The following is a 6,000-nucleotide window of genomic DNA, read 5'->3' on the forward strand; positions in this document are numbered from 1 at the left end:
AATGTTAGGAAGACTGTTCCAGTTTTGGTGCTAAATAGGAAAAGGATCTACCGCCAGCAGTCGATTTTGATATTCTAGGTATTTTTAACTGGCCGGAATTTTGAGATCGCAATAGACGTGAAGGACTATAATGCGTTAAGCGCTCACTCAAGTACTGCGGAGCTAAACCATTTAGTGCTTTGTAAGTAATCAGCAATATTTTAAAATTTATATGATATTTAATAGGGAGCCAATGCAGTGTTGACAAAACTGGGCTAATATGGTCATACTTCCTGGTTCTGGTAATAACTTTAGCTGCTGCATTTTGGACTAGCTGTAATTTGTTTATTAAGCGTGCAGGGCAACCACCCACAATAACATTACAATAATCTAGCCTTGATGTCATGAACGCATGGACTAATTGTTCTGCATTTGTCAATGAGAGCATATGATGTAATTTAGATATATTTTTAAGATGGAAAAATGCGGTTTACAGATACTAGACACGTGACTTTCAAATGAAAGATTGGTATCAAAGAGCACACCCAGGTTCCTAACCGATGACGAAGACTTGACAGAGCAGCTGTTGGATTACATATTTTATTAAATGTTTAATTTAGTTTGCAACAGTAAAAGTTGAGTATATTGAAGTTAGCATTTTAAGGTTAGGTTAGGATAATGGTATCAACAGTTCCTGCCAGTCCTGTTTTCTCTATTGTGTTTTAAATGAGTCTTTAATGGCTCTAGCCAGTAGCTCCAAGACGCACCTTTTGTCTTTAATGGCTCTGGGATGACCCGTGGAACCAGAGTTCCTGGCCAGTATCAGCATTTGAATAGGTATGCTGATTAAATTGATACTTGTAACACGCTGGGGTCTGGGGCGGGTTCCTTAACCTGTATACCTAATTTGCATGCTTTGTTCAACCTCAATGTAAATCCCTCCCCCTAAATGTCTATAAATTTGCAAGGCAAATGTCTTGAGTTAGTCTTGATGATGATGATGATGAACTACAGACTACTTTGAAGAATAAATCTCTTCTGCTTATAAGATCCATCTCAAGTCTCCTGGTTTTTGCTTCGATGAAGGAATAATAAGTTCCCAACAAAGCCAATAAGTGTTAGACAGTATTGTAGATTATTACGTGAGGAAGTTTTTTGTCCAATAATTAGAATCTCTGTTTTTTCAGAATTAAGTAGTAGGAAATTACTAGTCATCCAATTTTTTATATCACCTATGCATTCCGTTAATTTTGTGAATTGGTAAGTTTTGTCAGGGCGTGAAGAAATATAGAGCTGAGTATCAGCAATTAGTAACAGTGAAAACTAATTCCATGCTTCCTAATGATATCTCCTAGGGGTAGCATGTACAGAGTGAAAAGCAACAGTCCTAGTACTGAGCCTTGTGGTACGCCATACTGAACTAGTGATCGATGAGACATCTCTTCATTTACTGCTACAAACTGATAACGGTCAGATAAGTATGATTTAAGTAAGGGTTAATGCCCGACGAGGTGTCCATTATCAGGTTTTAATGGACGACGGCGAGGCGTGAACCGTCCGACGCGCAGCGGAGTGAAGTCCATTAAAACCTGATAATGGACACCTCGAAGGGCATTAACCCGCTTATACCATGGTTACTTACGAAAGAAAGAAATATTTAATCAATTAATAATACTTTAATGTGTTTTAGAGTAAAAATAGTGAGGGTTTTTATTTATTAAGTCGAGCGCACTATTTAATATCTCCCATATACAGGCGTTGCCAAGCAACGTGGCCACAGCGACCCGACTGCAGCATTGACGGGACGCCTTTCCTAGGTGTCCATTATCACTTTTTAACGGACACCCTGCAGCCAATCAGAATCGAGTATTCACCCAGACCATGGTATAAACCATGTTAATGCAATTCCACTAATGCCAACATAATTTTCGAGTCTATTTAAAAGAATGTTGTGGTCAATGGTATCAAATGCAGCACTAAGATCGAGTAACACTAATAGAGAGATACAACCATGATCGGATGATAAGAGCAAATCATTTGTGACTCTAATGAGAGCAGTCTCAGTCACTCGCGTAGCTACGGGTGGGCCTGGGTGGGCCTGGGCCCACCCACCTGTCAGTCAGGCCCATCTAGTCACTCAGTGGCCTCACAAGGTAGCCTAGGAAATTATGTTGCGATTATAACAATTTTGACCTATAAAAATAAATCTTAATGTTTCTTGATTCTTGTTTGGTTGTCATGGTGATGACGAAATGCCCGCGTAGCGCGCAGACTCGGATGATTGCGAACAGCCCATCCCCCCTTCACAACGACGAGCACATTTCACAGAGGGACACTGAAGTTTAGCTAAGGAACGTTATGTTAAACTAAAATGAAACAGAGCAACAAGTTTGTGTCAAAAAGACCACGGCCACCAGCCACCACAGGAGGAAGATAATGCAGATGTTCAGGAGAATTGACTGAATCGTTGGACTATAACGAAATCATTGCAGTGTTCAACTCTTAAGGGGGTCGCACACTGGACGCGCAGCGCCGCGTCTAGGACAACTCTCACCTGAAAATCCGATAATGTCAGCAAATTTAATTCAAGCAGCTGATTTCTGTACATGAATATAAAACTAAACGTATATTGCAGCCCAGGGTGAAGTCAGATTCATTAACTACGATTTGAGACAAATAAATGTAAATTTAATATAAAACTATGTAAATAGCGCTCTGTGACGCGGCAAGATTTTGAACAAGGTCCTGAGCCGTTGCTGGGCGCAGCGGACAGACACCGCCGGTGTGTGTACACTCAGAGAATAATGTGTTCGAATTTAAAACTGTGTGCGACCCCCAGCCCCGTCGTCTCCTGTTATAAGCTAGTCATCAAAAGTAAGCCAATCTACGTTTATGTAGTTGCCTAGTCAATGTTGTTTATATAACGTGGTTTATGTGGCCGCTGAGCCAGACTATGACCAAGCATTGTTTTTGGTTTTTACACACTGTCCACTACTGTCCTGCTGCTGATTTGATGATGTTGTTTCGCATCTGTCAGATGCGCGTGTGTGTGTGGTGTGGCCTGGCCGCGCGCAGTGGAAATGCTGTTCTTATCGTTCTGTTCTTTATTAACACTGCTTATGATGACTTACATGCTTGTGCTCTGATTAAACTGTGGTGTATTCAAGCAGGTGTAGTTGTGTTGGCCTATTTTGATAACAGATGCATTTTAGGCTGTGCCCACCTGATTTTCTCTGGGCCCACCCACATTGTGATTCCTGGCTACGCTACTGGTCTCAGTACTATGGTACGGTCTAAATCCTGACTGGAAATCCTTGCAGATATAATTTATTTCTAAAAAGGCACATAGTTGTGAGGATACTGCCTTTTCTAGTATCTTTGGCAGAAAAGGTAGATTCGAGATCGGCCTGTAATTGACCAATTCTGTACGATCAAGTTGCGTTTTTTTAACAAGCGGTTTAATCATAGCTAGCTTAAAAGTTTTTGGTACGTATCCTAATGACAAATATGAATTAATGATATTAAGAAGAGGATCTATGACCTCTGGAAGCATCTCTTTTAGTAGCTTAGTTGGTATAGGGTCTAATATATACATGTTGTCGATTTAGATGATTTAACGAGTTTAACAAATTCTTCCTCTTCTATAGCAATAATGAATCAAATTTTTCCTTAGGGACACTACAATGCACTGCCTGATGTGATACTGTTGTAGACGGTTACATAGTTATAATTTTCTCCCTGATGTTATCAATCTTAAAGTGAAGAAGTTCATAAAGTCATTACTGCTGTGCTGCTTGGAAACTTCTGGGCTTGAAGCTTTATTTTTCGTTAGTTTAGCCACCGTTTCAAATAAATACCTAGGGTTTTGTTTATTTTCTTCTAATAGGGTTGAAAAATAAGCAGATCTAGCAGCTTTTAAGACCTCTCTGTATGCAATCAAGCTCTCTTTTCATGAAATGCGAAATACCTCTAGTTTTGTTTTCTTCCAGTTGCGCTCCATTTTTCTGGCTGCTCTCTTAAGGGCCCGAGTGTGCTCGTTGTACCACGGCGTTGGACTATTTTCTTTAATCTTCTTTAAGCGCAACGGAGCAACTGTGTCTAAAGTGCTGGAAAAGAGAGAGTTAAAAGTTTCTGTCGCAATATCAAGTTCTTCTAAGCTATCTGGGATACTGAGATGATGAAACTGATCAGGAAGATTATTAATAAAGCAATCTTTAGTGGCAGAAGTGATAGGTCTAACATATTTGTAACGCAGAGTCGGCTTTGCAGCCTTGGCTAAATGAAGTTTACACGAGACTAGATAATGATCTGAGAGGTCTTCACTCTGCTGCAGAATTTCAACGGCATCATTGATTCCGTGTGATAATATTAGATAGAGTATGATTACGACAATGAGTAGGTCCTGACACATGTTGTCTAACTCCAGTAGAGTTAAGAATGTCTTTAAATGCCAGTCCCAATGCATCTTTTTCGTTATCTACATGTACAGTGGGGAGAACAAGTATTTGATACACTGCCGATTTTGCAGGTTTTCCCACTTACAAAGCATGTAGAAGTCTGTAATATTTATCATAGGTACTCTTCAACTGTGAGTGACGGAATCTAAAACAAAAATCCAGAAAATCACATTGTATGATTTTTAAGTAATTAATTTGCATTTTATTGCATGACATAAGTATCTGATACATCAGAAAAGCAGAACTTAATATTTGGTACAGAAACCTTTGTTTGCAATTACAGAGATCATATGTTTCCTGTAGTTCTTGACCAGGTTTGCATACACTGCAGCAAGGATTTTGGCCCACTCCTCCATACAGACCTTCTCCAGATCCTTCAGGTTTCGGGGCTGTCGCTGGGCAATACAGAGTTTCAGCTCCCTCTAAAGATTTTCTATTGGGTTCAGGTCTGGAGACTGGCTAGGCCACTCATGGACCTTGAGATGCTTCTTACAGAGCTACTCCTTAGTTGCCCTGGCTGTGTGTTTCAGGTCATTGTCATGCTGGAAGACCCAGCCACGACCCATCTTCAATAGGGTGGTCCTTGTCAAGTCCATTTTTTTTTTTTTTGCAAAATGTTAGTGTCTTAACCTTTTAAACTGTTCATTTTAACTTCAAAATTAGAAATATGCAAAAATGTTGACAAAAAAATTATATTTAGAGGTAGCTCAATCATGTGGAAGATTGCCTATGTTAAGCTGTGAGGCGTTATTGTGATATGCAAGTAATATTAAAGGTTGCTGCAAATGAACTACATTTTATTGAAATCGGAGCAACACTGACATGACAACAATCTCAAAAAAGCACAAAGTTTTCAACAATCCCTCATTTCTGATGCTCAGCAGCCAGTGTTGACTTTTTGCAGTCTGGATAGATCCGTCGGTGATCTTCCACCACATGCAGGAGAAACTGCAATTGTTCTTCAGAGTGTGGGAGCCATTGTATTCTTGAATCAGAGCCACTCCTCTCTCGGTGTGATCATTAACTACTTTCATTGCATGGTTGCTGTGCCTCCTGATAATCTGCTTGATTCGGCCAAAGTTCCGGGTCAATTTCAAGGAACGTAATGTAATTTTTTAAACCAAAAAATGTGCTCTAAACCCGAACAATAACCAAGGTGATCATCAATAGAAATATGTATTGATTCCACCAGGAAAGGTAAATCTGCTAAACCGGGTCATGGATGGATTAATTTGGATTTAGTTTCTACAGTAAGTAAACTGAGATATGTATCTAAAATACATATTTAGGAATATATGGTGCATTAGGTGCTTTAGATCTGTTTTTACGAAAATCATCAATCTCAGAAAGTTTAAAGCTATTGAGCTACCAGTAATTATTATGTTACTGCCATAAAAATTGGCATGCTGTATTTTCTTATATAAAGGAACAATTTGAAGGGTTAAGAGCATGACAATTGGATACTTTAAAAATAAGGACCACCCTAATCTTCAATGTTCTTACTGAGGGAAGGAGGTTGTTGGCCAAGATCTCGCAATACATGGCCCCATCCATCCTCCCCTCA

Source organism: Scardinius erythrophthalmus, assembly GCF_964197995.2.
Source record: "Scardinius erythrophthalmus genome assembly, chromosome: 17".
In the NCBI taxonomy this organism is placed as follows: domain Eukaryota; kingdom Metazoa; phylum Chordata; class Actinopteri; order Cypriniformes; family Leuciscidae; genus Scardinius; species Scardinius erythrophthalmus.